Source organism: Mus musculus, chromosome 14, assembly GCF_000001635.26.
Source record: "Mus musculus strain C57BL/6J chromosome 14, GRCm38.p6 C57BL/6J".
Classification (NCBI taxonomy): domain Eukaryota; kingdom Metazoa; phylum Chordata; class Mammalia; order Rodentia; family Muridae; genus Mus; species Mus musculus.
Window position 1 is genome coordinate 76,635,007 of NC_000080.6, and position 17,078 is coordinate 76,652,084.

A 17,078-nucleotide genomic window follows, 5' to 3' on the forward strand; every position below is an offset into this window, starting at 1 on the left:
GAGGATGTGAAGAACAGCTGGAGAGGTTGTCTTTTGACCTCCACCCATGAGATCACATGCACACATGCACCCTCACATTTGCACCTACATCATGAACACACACACATACACACACACACACACACACAGAGAGAGAGAGAGAGAGAGAGAGAGAGAGAGAGAGAGAGAGACACTATGTTTAAATACTTGAGACTTGAGACCCAATGAGTCTTAACAATAAATATGTTTTATTTGCTTATAGTTTGTATTGACCAAATGAAAGAAGGCTTAGGGCTGGATGTCCCCGTGAGCCTGCCCTCTGTATTTCTGTCCTAAGCAATGCTATGGTCCTTTCCCTTTCTTTTCCTTTTCCTTTTCTTTTTCATTTCTTTTCTTTTTTCTTTTTCTTTTTCTTTTTCTTTTTCTTTCTTTCTTTTTTTTTTTTTGAGAAAAGCCAGCATAAAGCACTTTTATTGCAATAATAAAACTTGAACTGCATATGTAGTGCAGAGGGCAGGGGACAAAAGCTTTCTCTCACCAAATCACTACACAAGGACAGTAGAGGCTGAGAAGGAACTGAAGGAGGAAAATCCAGGAAGCCAAGATGAGCAAAGAGCCAAGCATCAAAACCCTGAAGCTGTGATGACCAGCATCGTATTCTTAGAGAACACTCAAGGATTTGCCGTGGTGGCTGGGTGTCCATTGGGTGGTGAGTCTACAAACAGCACCTTCAATTCAAGCTTTCCACCGAAGTTCTTAAAATTTAGGAAGTGGAGCTTGAATAGTTACAAGATTACAAAAGTCCAGAAAAATCCATTAGAAAAACCATAGGATGAAAAACAAATTAAGCCAGGTCACAAAGAAGGCTTCAAGGTCCCTGCCAACCCAGGGACAGATAATGTAGAGTCCAACATAGCAGTGAAGGGACCTGCTTTAAAAGGCAGCTAGTTTCAGAAGATGGGAGGACTGTCAGAAGCAAAGGCTCTCTCCCCCGCTTCCTTCCCACCTCAGTTTGGGTAGGGCTTTCAGTTTGATAGGACCTCCCTCACTAGAGAAAAATCCAGCCCTCAACAGCATCTCGAATCTGCTATGGCTTTGCAGCACAGCAGCAGAATGTCTTAATATATAATAGATAAAATTTTTTATCCAAAAAATAAAAATAAAATAAAATAAAAATTCTTGCAAATCGCCCACCCCTCAACACCAATTCCTATTCTAAGTTAACCCATCGCTTGTGCTGTTAACACTTGACAATATACTTCATTGGAAACTTAGATCTGAAAGACGGAAACTGAGTCTTCACCTCAAAATAAAGTAACTTGAGGTTTATGGCATATAGTTTAGGTCAACACACATACAGAAGGAGGAAGAGGACATGGAGGTGTCTGAAGCAAAGCTGAGTGACAGAACACATTCAGTCAGGCAAGTGTCTACACAAAGGGTGGTGGGACGTCAGGAAAAGCGCCCCATGGATTCATGTGCACCCATCTGGAGGTACCAGATTCCTCCATGGCAGATCCATGTGCAGAGCTAAGGGAGGAGGCCACTTCTGTCATTCCAGTTTTAGATGCTCCACATCAAAAACAAGAGTGGCATGTGGTGGGATGATGCCTGGGTGCCCAGTGGTTCCATAGGCATAGTCTCAGGAAATTATCAGTTTGGCTCTATGACCCACACTCATCTGGGCTACCCCTTCCTTCCAGCCTCGGATCACCTCCTGCTTGCCTAGTGTAAACTTAAAAGGATTGTTTCTGTCCCGAGAGGAGGCAAATTTCTTTCCATCTTCAAGCATCCCCGTGTAATGCACCATGCAGTTCTGGCTGTGCTTTGGGAAGGTGCACCGGTCTCCAGGAGAGATGGTTTCCACCTGCATTCCCATGGTGGTGGAGGCTGCTGCAGCGGGGCGTTGGCGGAGGAGGAGAAGGACTCAGGTGGCCAGAGCCTGACGGGACCTGGCCTCCCTTTCTTTTCTAATCCTGCCTCTTATTTATTCTGGTTCTTTGGCCCAGGCTATGGGATGAAGTTATGGGTGTGATAATGGCTTAGAAGAGGCAATGACATTTTGCCTTCACAGCCTCTGGTACCTGGAGACAGTGTGACTGATAGGGAAAATCAAGGTCCTGTGGGGGACAGCTGACCATCAGATGGGCTGGGCACCAAACTGACATGAGGGCTTATTAAACCACAAGGACAGTCTGTGGGGTCTGAGCATGTGTAGGCTCAGCTCCCGCTCCAGGGGACCCTCAAGTACTTAGGGATCATTCATGGTCTCACAAGGGTTTGGGGCTTGAGCTAGAGAAGGGTTGACTCTGGGGAGATTTCTTATTGCAAGCCAGGAGTGGCTGACCCAGAGACACTTTAAGGAGCTCCATTTAATGTTAAGGTCCCACTCTGTCTTAAATGACAATCACTAGCCACGGGGGGCAGAGGTGTCAGGGTGTGTGTGGGAGGGTAAGTTGATTAAAGTGAAAGAAAATGACACAGTTAGAAACTCACTTGTGCTAAGCACACTTCATGTGCTCAGAAGTCACACTGGGCTATTAACTGTACTATTAGACCATGCAGACGTGGAACACCCAATCATTCCAGAATGTTCTGCTGGACAGTGCTGGGGTCTACCAACCTCTGGAGGAACTCAGAGCACAGTGGTTGACCCCAGTCCAGATACTTACAGCTCTAGGGCCTTGAGATTAATTTGTCTGTATCTTTCTATTCAGGAATAAAATGCAGATGGTAACATGTGTCACATGATCCCCTTAAGAATTGGAAGAAGATACAAATATAGTTACCCCTTGGAGGTCACCCTTGGAGGTTTGATTCCAGGCCCCCCTCCTTAGGATATTAGAACCTGCAGATGCTCAGGTTCCAACAAGAAAGTGGAACAGTATTCGTATATAACCAAAGCACATTCTCCCATGTATTTCAAATAATCTCTAAGTTTCTCTTAATGCCCAATATGATGAAAACATTCTGCAGCTAATTTGTTGTTCTCTATTGTTTATGGGATAAAAGAGTTCTGTACATCTTCAATACAGATGTTTTCCTCCGCAAATGCTTTCAATGTGAGGTTGACGGAATGTCCAATTGTGGGCCGCATGGACACGGAGCGGCTGAATATATATTGTTATTATTGTAATTACCAACATTAATAAGTCCTTCAATCTCTTAACCAAATGCTGTTAAGCATGAAGAGCTGGACCTCACAGGATGAAGGACTGGCATCCTCCATTCTGTGCCCAGGCTAGATTTTGTATTTGGCTGATTTAACCCTGTTTTCTAGCATGGTGTGTAGAGAAATATCCCATGAAGTCTTGAGAGGAGAAACTTCGAGGAGGAGCTGTGTTATGCACGCTGCCCAGACATTGTGGAGTGACTACTCTACACAATGGTCTGAGAAGACTAGGAGGGGTCCAGATTGTCTCGCTTGCCACAGTGGAAAACCCAAAGGTGACACAGATTTCATTTAATAGTACCTGTTAATGATGGTGGGCAGCAACAGGAGTCCAGATCTAGTGTCTGGCATGGATAACAGCATAATAAATGCTCAATAATAAATGCTCAATAAATGAACACACTAATGAAGCATAAGGAGGATAATATCAATAAGCAGGTTATATTTGGGGACTAGGTTGACCCCTGAACCTTGTACATGGTAGGCAGTGCTCTATCCCTGAGCCAAATGCCCCCACAATCTTTTTACTTTTTATTATGAAATGGTTTCTGAAGGAGGACTTGAACTTGCGATCTTCCTGTCTCAGTCCCTTGAAGAGTTTGGATGAAAGGTGTGTACAATCAAGCCTCTGCTCCCAGTGGGTAGCTCCTAATGTTCTATTCTGCTGCTATTGGCTCGTCTGTTGGCTTCCTCATTGGTGTGTGTTAATGAACAAGGATTCTTAGCCATAAAATAGGACATATCCTAATGCATAGAGGTATAATATTTTTAAAATATATATATACATTTAATGTATTCTTTGAGAATTTCATATCTGTATAAAATATAATTAAACATATCCGCTCCTCAGTGCTCACTCCAACTCTTCCCCCACCACAAAAATCTCTGTTCCAAGTTCACAGTTTCTTTCTTTGACCAGAGTTTGATTGCTGCTGCCCATATGTACACGGATGTAGGGCCATCCACCAGAGTAATAGTCTGGTTTTAGCCATCTGCTATGCTAAAGTTTCCATACATCTATTTCATCTCATTACAGATACTATGCATGATGAGAGCCTCTATATGTTACAGAGTGAGTCGCTAAAAGCCACACTGCTCTGTGCAGCTGTAAGTCATGTATCTGTGATTTAACCCTCGAGTCCATACCTTTCCTGTGATGCTAAACTTACTACCCTTTAAGCATTAAGATGGTCGGCATAGGCTGACATTGCCCAGGCCTTAGTGTAGTGGTATGTTATCTCTAATCTTCAGGAGGACTCTGAACTTGGTCCAAACTCTTCTGTATATAGCTCTATTTCTGACTTGTCTGATTCTGCACAGTATCAAGGAGCCCACAGCAGTCAGGTGCCTTTGAATATATGCCTACCCCACACCATTAGAAAATGGAAAAAATTGCTATACAAGGAAGTTACAGCTGGTCAGAATGTATTCCCTAGGGTGGGTATGGAAATGCTGGCATCTAAAAAACAGTTTTGGTATCTGAAATGGGTTAATGGTGTGTGTGTGTGTGTGTGTGTGTTTATTGCTCTGTAATATACTTCAAGGATGTGATGAGCAGTGGTGTCTTGGTTCTGGAGGCAAGGTCACCTAAGTGTGAGGAGTTGCAGTTACATCTGATCTTGCTGCATCATCTCATGGTGGAAAGCAGAAGAAGGAGAGGGGAGGGAGACATTCCTGCGATAATGAAGTTAACTCATTCATAGAGCCTTCATGATCTACTAAGCTTTCAAAAGTCCCAACGCTCAGTGCTGATAGATTGTAAATTGTACTTTCCACTCTTGAATTTTGAGAGACGCATTTGATCAAAGCTGTAGAATCATGGAATCATGTTACACTTTTGGCTTTTTCTAATGTCAGTGCTTGGAGTAGTGTCTTCCAGAAAGCAACCAAAGCATGCCAAGAGACTCGAAATGACAGGTCATCAGTGAGCATCCTGCCTTGAGGTTGGTCTTATTCGAGATGAGGGTTTGGGTCACATCACATCTTACATATTGGCTTGCTCTGCAGGCCCTTGACTTGCAAGCATTTCTGAGTTGCTGAGCAGTCATATTAAAACTAAGTATTACAAGACTACAGGAAAACCACTCTGCCAAGGTCCTTTCTGGACCTGTGCAACTCCTATTTACCATTTGATGTCTTCCATTTTGGACGCAACCATACCCTCTCATATTCCAGTAGGAGTTGAGTTACCTCAGAACAGAGCCTCCGAGGGATAGGTTGTCCGGCTCCATTGGAAGGAAACATGGAGCAAAGAGAATGGAAGGAAAGAGTGAGTCAACCACAAGAATCCCGTCATAGATCCACTAAGGCATTCTTCAATACGTGTTACGTTCCATCACAACATGCTGCTTCCCTGAGCTAGCCCACAAGCTTGGAAAATGTGGCATGTGGCAGTGCCCATGCAAAGTATGCTGTTGTAAGTCAGTATAGGAAAGGTTCCAGGGAAGTCTGACAGAAAAAGAATCCCATCTCATTTGATTCCGAATACTTTTCTAAGCTCACTACAGTGTGGAACTGCACCCTCTCACCCCACTTGAATCTCTTCGTGGTCGCTCTTAAAGACTTAGCAGTGAGGGAAGATGAGGAGACAAAGGCCAAACCCATTGGCTGAGCAAAGTAGCAGCCCTCTTTCCATTGTCTTTAAAAGATTACATTTATTAATTTTTTTATGTGTAGTAGTGTGTGCACCTGCTAAGGTGACCCTATGACAATCAGAGCACAGATTGTAGGAGTCTGTTCTCTCCTTTCACTGTGTGTCATCTGGGGATCGACCTCATGCCATCGGGTTTGGTGGCAAGCACCTTTACCTATCACTTGGGTGGAAAAAATGCTGGCTGTCATACATAGAAGTGAATGCAAAGGAAGAGGCTATGCTGAAGGCCCTGCGTGTTCTCTGTGAGGGTCATTCATCCACAGGGACCTCCTGAGAGCCCTTGCTGATTCCTCCCTGAGTGACAGAGTTCTGTGGACCCTCTCCATTGCCATCTGGCACTCCCTGCCATGGCTGTTGGCTTATGGTTTCCACTGGACCAAAAGCAGGAACAAAACAGGTTGGCAGGTAGACCTTCCATAGACAGCAGCATTAGTGACTTTTCTCACTGCTGTGACAAAGTCTCTGACAAAATCAACTTAAGGAAGGGATTATTTGGGTTCACAGTTTGAGGGTACAGCCCATCACCACAGGATGTCAGGGAGGCAAGAGCAGAAGGGAGCTGGTCATGTTGTGGCCCACAGTCAGGAACTGGAGACAGATGAATGCAAGTGTTAAGCTTTCTTTCTTTTTACTTCAGTCCAGGATGCCAACATATGGGATGGTACCTTCCACAGTTAGTTCTCTCTCACCGCAAGTAACCTAATTAAATTCTTCCTCACAGACTTCCCAGAGGGTTGTTCACATGATTCTAGATGTATTAAGTTGATATTAACCATTATAGTTTTCAAATTGTGTGTTAAATTTTTGTTGTAGGTTATAATGGGACTCATTAAACCAAGCACTTCCTTACCACCTAGGCTAAAACTTCTGTTTGATCACTAGAATTAAAGAATAACATGTAGACAATTGTCATGTATTTTCTCACTCTCTAGAAGCAAGAAATACTCTATAAAGACATTAGGAAGGTTCATTCTTTCTGGAAGCTCTGAGGAGAATCTGCTTCATGACTCTCTCCTATGTTTGTGGAGGCTCATAGCAATGCCTGCTGTTCCTTGATGTCTTAGTCAGAGTTTCTATTGCTGTGATGAAACACCATGACCAAAACCAAGTTGGGGAAGAAAGGGTTTATTTAGCTTATATTTCATCACTGTGGACAGGAACTCAAGCAGGGCAGGAAACTGGAAGTAGGAGCTGATGCAGAAGCCTTGGAGGGGTGTTGCTTATTGGCTTGGTCCCCATGGTTTGCTCAACCTGCTTTCTTATAGAACCTAGGATTATCAGCACTGAATTCTCCCACCCATAATGGACTAGGCCCTCCCCGTCAATCACGAATTAAGAAAATGTCCTATAGGTTTGTCTGAATACAGCCTGATCTTATAGAAGCATTTTAATTAATTGAGGTTCCTCCTTCCAGGTGACTTTAACTTGCCAAGTTGACATAAAACCAGTCAGGGCAACTGGGCTTGGGGTTACATCATCCTGGACTCTCTCCATCCTTACATGGCCTCTTTCCCACATGCCACACATACCAAACATCAAAGGAAGTTTCTCTTTCTGTGTCACCTGTCACACTTTCACAACAGTTATCCATTCATGGTTTACACCTCTGAACAGCATGAATTTTGTCACCAGGCATCGGTTGGACATCCTTCAAGAGTGGTGAGATTCGCTCTACTGGAGCAGGCCAAGGGGCATTTCAGGTAGTGAGAACATAGGAAACCAATGCATTTTCCCAAAGAGCAGAGGAAATGTAATACACCTTCCCCCACACCCTCTATTTTTCATCTTTCTTGTACAAACAAGTCCTGGAGTTCACAAACTACCCACTTGGGTCATGTTGTCCTTGGCCAATGTGTAGCAAGTTATCTTGGCTGTATCTGTAGACAAGAAACTTGCCTGGAAGGGGTGGTGGCAGGCATCTTCCCGTGGTCAAGGGTCTTTTGGGTGAATTATCCGAGGACTGTGAACCTTGCCTAGCTCTGACTCCTGAGGGCAGTGTGAGGAGGAACCCATGCTTGATTAACAGGAGTGCCAATCCAGAAAACTGAACTAGAAAACCACCCTGCTCTCCTTTCAACAAGCTGGAGTAAAGGGCTTAGGTCTGGCTTTGCCTGGTATAGCTGGATGTGGCCCAGAGCTGTGGCTTGCTGTTTTAGCATTTCTTCTCTCCTAACTCTCCCTTCATGGTTCTCTCTTCACCCTTCTACTCTAAACCCCAAGTGCACTCTATACCAGGTAAATACCAATGCACAGAGTAGTTTCTCCTGGGTATTTTTCTTCCAGTCTCTAATAATTTGGAATGTGGTATTGAAGGCTTAATCACTTTTCCATCAATATAGGACATTGGACCGGGGAGGACAGACAAAGAGTCTTCCAGGTGGCATGTCCGAGACAATCCTTTCTGCTCTTTTCCTCTGCTGCCTGAAAAATAAAAAGAAGAAAAGACAATAAAAGAGAAAGAAATGTCTACCTTCCAGACATTGCTTTAGAAGCCCAAAATGCTACAAAACTATAGAATTTCATTGTGAGCAGAGTTGCTGAGTAGGACATTTAAAAGCCAGGAGTCATCTTACATGGCCTGGTGGTATGGTGCTGAATTATGGAACCCCCAAAATAGTGAGTTTAAAGTTCTATCCCTTGCAACCTGGAGACCCCACATTATTTGGGAAAACTACCATTGCAGATGCAATTAAGCTAAGCATCCCCAGGATCCACCCAGATGTGCTCTCTCTAATTTATCCCTAGACCTGCAGAGGTAGACATGATGCATCCACATATCCAAGAGACACTGGGGGCTACCACAGCTATAAGAGCATGGGAAGGAAGGCTTTCCTTGGGATCTGAGTGAACCTGGCCCTGCAAAGACCTTGCAATTTTCTTTTTAAAATATTTACTTTTATATGTGTATAACTAACTGTCTTCCTACATGTATGTGTGTGGACCATGGGCATGCCTGGTAAGACAGAAGAAAGCACGGCATTCTCTGAAACTGGAGTTACAGATGGTTGTGAGCTATCAAGTACGTGTTGGGAACTGAACCCAGGTCCTCTGCAAGAGCAACAAATGTACTTAACTGCTATGCCATTCATCCAGCCCGCCATACTTTTTTCTTATAAACTTCTTGGTTGGTGGCACTATGTTACAGCAGTGCCAGTAGACTCATATAGAGGGTGGTGATGAGTCGTAGGATCTTAATATGCAAACAGACCTGGCTTTGAACCCTTGGCTTCTCCTCTTCCTAATGCTTTGCAAGTTATTCTGCATCTTTTATCTCCGGCTTGTGCACCTGTACAATTGCTCAGAGCACACAAGGCAAGAGCACACATGACCTGGGTAGGAAGTGGGGTGTAGATGTTACATCACAGGTACTCAGTAGTGGCAGCTAATGTTATTACAGCAGCAGCAATTCCTGCCCTTACTCCAAACCACCTCCGTGGAACTTAACACACATCGTTATTCTGGTTCAGAAGCTCTTCTCATTCAGCTTCAAGCCTACCCTTTTAGAGTCTGCCAACCACTTGTTGTTTGTCAATTAGGGGGCATTTGGGTAGCAAGGCAGAACAGGCTTACCTTTTGTGCTTCCTTGCTCTCCCGAGAGCATCATAAACGAGGCCGTTCACCCTGGAAGCAGTATTACTTGGGCAAGTAGCAGCAAACCTGCTTCCCTGGACCAGCAGTTGGTAGGGAAAGGTCCTTTCCTCAGATTCTGAGCCCCAAATCCAAGCGCTGCCAAGCTTCTAAGCTCTGATGACCCAGGCCCTCTTTATGTGCCTGCACAGCCTCAGAGCTGGTGGCAGCATCCTGTAGTTAACAGCTTTTGGTGCTCAGTGCTATCTCTGCAACAGCTCCAGTATTTGTTTAACTACTTTCCCATGTTAAACTCTCTCTGTTAAAATCACTAGTGGGGTTTCTGCTTTCTGATTGTACCCTGGCATATATGATATCCTCTGTGGGTTGCTTGGTTCCTCTGTGTGTGTGTGTGTATGTGTGTGTGTGTGTGTGTGTGTGTGTGTGTTATGTAATGGTTGGGACAGCTGAATAAGGCATTGAATTAAAAACATACGAGTTTGCATTCTGGCTCCTTACTTTCTAGTTGAGAAGTCTTGGCCAAAATACTTGGCTTCTTTGAGACTCCAATTTTCTTATTAGTGAAATGAGATTATTAATGTTGATCTTGTAGTTGAATGAGGTAATGTCTAAAAAGTGCCTGGCACTGACTGAGTTTTCGAGAGATATTGGCTATTACGTTATGTGTGTCTGAAATAAAACTTTGGATCTATATTTCAGTGAGAGGGACCTACTGGCTTCTTTGGGCAAGTCTGGTCTCTATTTCAGCTTCCTTGGTTCATTTAGGGTGTTTCCTTACCCAAGAAGACTACAGCTCTTCTATTCTACTTGGCATGGATTCAGACTGATTTAGAAATGAGGTAGGGAGAGCAAAGAATGTAAAAGGAGTTGGTTTTACGCTGCCCGATAAATCACAGTACAAGCAATGTCCTTGTTATTCATTGGAGATTGCCACTGGGCCACCTGACAGACAGTGTGTGCCTCTTGGTGAGTGTCCTCCTGTGCATCCACTTCTTGCTCTTTCTATAAGAGGCCATGGCATCCATTAGGGTTGAGTGAAGCAAATTAAAGTTAAACAAATAAAATCTGACTGGGATGGTTTGCTTAAGACTTAATCAAAACTTATTTGAAGCCATTCCCACATTTAAACACCCCTCAATGTCAGTGAATAAGATCTGTTCAACAAATACATTCTGTAGGTATATGTTGTCCAACTGTGATTGTGACCCCTTTACAGTTCTAGAATTTTCTAGCTTCCAGATTCCTGAACTGGCCATGTACCTTTGGAGAGTATATTTTAGACTCTAATACAAATGAGCTCCCCGGTTCTCTCTCCCCGGGACCCAGTGCCTGGATGCCACTATTGCTTGCAGTGGGGCTTGGTCCATTCTGGTAGGTTTTCATCTTGCTCACTACCCAACTGTGTCACCTCTATTCTCTGAGAACCCTTCATTCTCTATACCTCTGTCTGTATTTGATATTGTCTGGGTTGAATATGATCAGCCTCAAGCTACTAAGCATAGGATTGACTGTTGCAGACCTTGCAGAAGGATCAGGGTGGCTATCTTTAGGGAGCAGTTTTGGGGTGCTCTGTGTTCTCCTTAGGGCTTCTTACCTTTAGATTTGTACTGATATCTTTTCCTACCTTTTGCTAGCCAGGGAACATATGCTAAATATAGGCTGTTTAATGAATGCAAAACATATAATCTATGTACTGTATAATGTATACTGTACAATAAAAGAATGTCACTATTTTACAAGTGAAGTATGTAACGGGGTCTTAGTTGTATGTGAACAGAACCAGAGTTCAGCGTTTGGTGAATAAACGGGCTGCTGACTTGATAACGTTCACTTCCCCTCCTGTGGTGTGTCTTACATATACCTTTTCGGAAGTATTTTTCCCCTGAGGAGTGATTGTGCCAAATAGAGTTTAGAATTGCAATAGTCTATATTCACAACTTTTCTCTTAAAATAGTTAATCATTAAAAATCTGCAGAAAGCAGTAATATACCTTCAACTTTGAGTCACCAATCTTAATATCTTATAATACTTTCTTCATATATGCATACATATACACATACATCCATGTGTGTCTATGTCCTGGATAGTTTGGGTTTTTTTGTTGTTGTTTGTTTGTTTTTGTTTTTGTTTTTTGTTTTGTCAACTCAGCACAAGAGAGAGTCATTTGAGAAGAAGGAATGTCAATTAAAAAAATGTTCTGACTAGACTGGACTGTGAGCAAGCCTGTGGCACATTTAGCTTGATTGATGATTAGTGTGGCAGGGACCAGCTAGTTTATTGTGGTAAGTACCATTCTGGGCATAGAGACCTCGGGGATATGGTAAAGCAGACTGAGTAAGCCACGAGGAGTAAGCTAGTAAGCAGCACCACTCCATGCTCTCCATTTCAGTTCATGCCTGCAGATCCCTGTCTTGAGCTGTTGCCTGCCTCCCCTCATTGATGGACTGTGTCCTGAGGGTTGTAAAGTGAAGTCATTCCTCCCTAAGTCGCTTTTGGTCATGATGGTTTGTCACAGCAATAGATCGTACACACGGGTGTCTGATTTTGTCAGACTTCTTGAAAGTTGGTCGTAGGCTTCATGATCTTTCATCTCTAAATACTTTAGATTCCAAGTTCTAGGAAATGGGGCAGTATTCTATGTAAAAGCAATATAACTCTCACACTAGAAGATTTCACAATTATACAAAACATTGTTTAATATGCAACTTGTATTCAATTTTCAATCCCATTACTGTATTTTATGGACATTAGAAATATGGTAGGATCTACTACAAGCCAGTCATCAAATTCAGTTGTCATGTCTCTTTAGTCTCCTCTAGAGAATAGTTCTTCAGATGTTTTGTAGCTTTCCATGACAGTATAGTATTTTTTTAAAAAATTCTGTTCTTTCTTTTTGACAATCTCATTGTTTAGCCCAGTTGACCCTTGAACTGTTGGCCTTCTTATCTCACTAGAGGTGGCATTATCCAACTCAGTGTCAAGATTTTTTAAATATCCAGTCCATTACATAAATGTTCAATGTAAGGTTTCTTGACATCTCCTCTCACTTGACTTCAGCTTCAACATTTGAGGAAGGTTGACTTCTGAGCCCTGTGAAGGTTGGGACAGAAGTTGAAGAGTTGGATGATCAAGAACTTGGTGTAGCTGTTCATGCATCTTAGTCATGAGTAGGCATATCACGTGGATGGTGGGGCTGGATGGCTTCAGAGTTTCTGGGTTGGGAGGACAGGGTTCATGGCCACAAAGCTACTTTGAAGTAGTGGTCTAGAGTAGCTTTCAAGGACTTAGAAAAGTATAGCAAGAAGCATAGGAGGGTACAGCACCTGGCCAGCGAGTAGCAGCATCCATGACAGTGATTCATCCCTAAGAGACTCCTGTGGAAGTTCAGAGATGCTAGGTGTTCCTGCTTCATCTCTATCACGGTGATAAAACGCTGTGAACAGAAACAACTCAGGAAGAGGTTTATTTCAGGTTACAGGCAACAGCCCATCACTGAGGGAGTCGGGGAAAGAGCTCAAACAGGAACACAAAGCAGCAAAGGTGGAGAAACACTGCTTTTGGTCATCTTTCAGGCTTATCCTTAGCTCTTTTTCTTATGCAGCCTAGGATCACCTGCTCAGGGAATGGTGCCGCCCCCAGTGGGCTGAGCACTACTGTATCAAACACTAAGCAAGACAAACCCCAATAGAAATACCCACAGACCAGTTGATCTACAAAATGCTTCAATTGAGACTCTTCTCAGGTGACTCTAGACCATGTCAAGTTGACCGTTAATGCTAAATGGGGACTTGAGAAGAACTTTTTTGGATAAAAGTGGGAGGGTCTTATCAAGTCTCCCTTTAGATGCAGTGAAGCCAAATACCCTTACACATTTCTTCTTGCTGTTATCCTCCAAGGTGAAGGTTGTGGTTTAATTCTCTTTTTATGGCAAACTCCTCTGTGGGCTGGAATCTCAACAGTTATGTGAATATGGGCTTTACAGTCTTTTAAATGGACAAATAACCAAAAGAAAGAAAATGTTAAGATTTCATTTTCCTGATTGACCAAGTGTTGGCAGGAGGATGGGGCTGGGGTCAGTTTTTAGTTCTTTTAAGCTTGGAGGAAGAGCTTAAGAAATGTACACTGAGAGAGCAGAAGAAAACCTATTTTTAGCCGAGTTTTATTACTGGGAGTTCATGATAGAACAGGAAAGGCAAGCACTTGAGTTTCCTCCCAAAGAGAGCTCTCCTGCTGCTGACATTTCCATCCTTATTTTGAGAAGTGCGTAGGAGGCCAGGACCCCCTCCTGCCTGTCGTCCCCCCCCCCCAGTTGAAGTGCAGGTCATGCCTGCCAGTGTTTCTGACTTTGCCCAAGCTCTTACCGATTTCAGGGAATGGAAGGAAACGAAAATGGGATTTGCTTGGAGAAACAGAGGGGTCACTTGCTTTAGAGAAATGGCTCCTCTCAGAGCAGGAGGTGAGGCAGATACAAGCCTGGCTTTGGGACTCCAGAGTTCTTTGATTGAGCAGCCTTCTGATTCTGGACATATTGTAGGCCAGGCAGAATGGAGCTAGTGGCTGGGCTTAACCATCTGTTAAACCTAATCATACCTGGCAGGCCTGAGAATTGTGAGCAATGTTTCAGAGAAGAAAGTTATTTCTGTTAAGCTGGGTTTCAAACAAGCAATGATGCATCTCACTTGAAGCATTTTATCATTTGAAAACCATTCTCATAACCCAGGGTTACTCTTCACACTGACTGCACACATAGGCAAAGGAAGTGGAGGAAAGAACCACTCTCTGAGAATCCAGTCTGTCTGCCCTGAGCTGCTTGCTCCAGCCCTTGTTCCCTTGTTCCCTTGTCCAGGAGGAAGAGCACTCGCTGAGATCTTTGCCATCTGTCTTAGTTAGGGTTTTACTGCTGTGAACAGATGCCATGACCAAGGCAACTCTTATAAGGACAACATTTAATTGGAGCTGGCTTACAGGTGTAGAGAGGTTCAGTCCATTATCATCAAGACAAGTATGGCGGCATCCAGGCAGGCATGGTCCAGCTGGAGCTGAGAGTTCTACATCTTCACCTGAAAGCTTCTAGCAGAATACTGGCTTCCAGACAGCTAGGATGAGGGTCTTAAAGTGGCACCCACAGTGATACACCTAATTCAGCAGGGCTACACCTTCTAATAGTGCCACTCCCTGGGCCGGGTATATATAAATCACCATACCATCTTTAAAGAGCTGATTCTATCATCTCTACCCTCCAGCCTCTCATGAGCTCTTCAGCTGGTGCCAGGACTGCACAGAAGGGACTCTAGTGCTTGGAAAAGCCAGGCTTTTATTGGGTAGCTGAGGAAGATGGAAGGATGGTAAAAGGGAAGATGGCTCCAAGGTTCTGCCTTTTCTGAAAACACACTTGCTGCCATGTTGGGAGTAGAGCCACTCAGTTCTTTTTGTCAAGAAGCCACTGGGAGAAACAAATGTGACCAGGGAGAGTTATTTTCTCTAAGCAGTAGGAAGTGCAGTCATGACAAAAGGAGGTTCTGTATAGCCCTAACTTGGGGAGAATGGTTCTCAGGAGGTCAACAGACTATAGACTCTACTCTGTGGGGTGCATGCACATGCATGTGTGCATGTATGTATGTGTTTCGGTGTATATCAGTTTGGGCAGCTGTTAGATAGTGGCATGTTTAACACTCCTCTGTAAGAACATCAGTGTGTCACTCACAGGGAAGAGGTCACGTGAGAATGACAGGCTCCACCCACAATATCAACTAATTTTGGGTGGCCTTTATCCGTCACAAGAGGCACAGCTTAGCATTTGTAAAGCAGATAAGAGGGGAGCTGGTGAGGAAGAAGCAGGGCCCACCAAAGGGTATGCTGCATGACTGCATGCTGCCATAAGGACCCACACCAATGGCTAAGAATGACCTTAACTCAGCTCTTCTCCACTGGAGCGAGTCAAGCACTGTTTGGCTTCCTAAGGGGCTTTCTTAGTGAAGTCCATTCAAATCTTCCCCTTGTGCAGCTTTGTACCCATGCCTGGAACAGAAGGAGTATGAAATTATACACTGGGGGTGGGGGTGGGGGCAGGAAATAAGTGCCACCAAATCCTAGAGGCAATTTTTCTACAGGCTCAAGCAGGGATTTAGCAAATCTTCAGAACATAGAACCCAAACAATTCAGAGAGAAGCCATTAAATATGCCTAAGTTCATAGCAACTTAACTTATAACAACAAACCACCACACTTGGCTGTCTCCAAGAGTCTTAAGATACTAAGTAAGAAAAAGCATTCATTAGTAAATCATTTTAGAATTGGCCTGTCTTCAGTTATTATGTATATATGTGTGTGTGTGTGTGTGTGTGTGTAAATGTATATATGTGTGTGTGTGTGTCATTCACTTTTCAAATAGGCGATAACACTAAGCACATTCACACCAGTCTACAAGTTGTAAGACTCTTGGAGACAGCCAAGTGTGGTGGTCACCAGAGCAAGGTCTGGGGAAGGTTTGCTGGAAGCAGAGTTAAGTCATCTGTTGACTTTGGGCTTCCTAAGAATCCCTCCATCATGATGCATAGAGGGAAGTTTGCTGTAAAAGTGCCTTCCCCTACGTAGCTAAGACTGGTGGTCTAGGAGCCGCGTGATTTCTGGCAGTGACAGCTTTGTTTCTCCTTCAGAACAAACCACGAGAAATTGGACAGATAGGAGGATGCTACCAGGGTAGGTGGCTGACCTAATTGAAGGTGTCTCAAACCAGGACCCACTAGCTCTCTGCAAAGTGTTGTAATCTTATAGTAGCCTCTCCTTCACAACAAGCAGATGATCAGTTTAGCAGCACTACAAGGCACAATCACAGCACCCACATTTATGATCGTGTTCACACCCAGGAAGGGCTGATGACACCATGAAGCTTGGTAGGAATGGAGGCGGTGCAGCAAATTAAATTGAGGAAAGAAGTGGGAGAATTGAGTCACTTCACGGACAGGGTAGCGTAGGCAAGACACACTCGGAAAAGACAGCATTGTACACAACAGTACGTTCAGAGTCAGCTTCAGCACAAAGACGTACGGAGTTAGTTATTCACTGCATGTGGCTTTGTGAACTTTGAAATGTTTCCATAGAACCTGAGTATGTGTGTCTAATGTCCTTCAAGTTGGACTCGAGCCGTCAGCATGTAGAGGATGTGCCTGCATTTGTGTTGGTATGTTTGTTGAGTTTGTTAAAGATCTCCCTAGATGAGACTGAGGCATGATCGATCTGTAAGTAGACCTGGGGATCTTCAATTCCAACTACAGGTACAAGTGAAATGACTTATTGGGAATGACTGGACTTGCATTGAGGATTTTCCACCTTTGGCTTTCAACGTAGATTCACAGAAATCTGTAAATAGGAATAGTAGTTTCTTGCTTATATTCATGGAGTCATTGTCAGGCCAGCCACGGAGCCTCTTCTCCCACATGCGTCTGACCATCTTCTGCTCTCCACATCCTTGTCCCTTAGGATCAGCTTGTCTCAAGTATAGAAATCAATACCTGTGATATCAGCATAATGCTTAGTTTTATTTTATGCTCAAGTATCGTTCTGCTCAAATGGCATCTCGGTTGGCTTTCTGTTCGTGCGATGAAGTCCATGACCAAAAGCAAGTTGGGGAGGAGGAGGTTTATTTGGTTTACATGTCCTGATCGCTGCGTTATTGAGGACATTCAGG

At 43.8% G+C, this 17,078-nt stretch overlaps 1 long non-coding RNA gene and 1 pseudogene across 3 annotated transcripts in view; both read right to left on the minus strand.

The window, feature by feature from the left end:
- Fkbp1a-ps1 (FK506 binding protein 1a, pseudogene 1) lies at window positions 415-1,915 on the minus strand (annotated as a pseudogene).
- Window positions 7,026-17,078, minus strand: part of 1700105F02Rik — a 35,554-nt gene continuing 25,501 nt past the window's right edge. The window contains exon 3 of one of the 3 annotated variants that reach the window (XR_383611.3): window positions 7,026-8,225. This is a non-coding gene — a long non-coding RNA (RIKEN cDNA 1700105F02 gene). Of the gene's footprint in view, window positions 8,226-12,426; window positions 12,826-14,793; window positions 15,411-17,078 lie in introns of those variants that run through there. The other 2 variants (XR_874835.2, XR_383612.3) reach the window with 2 other exon arrangements.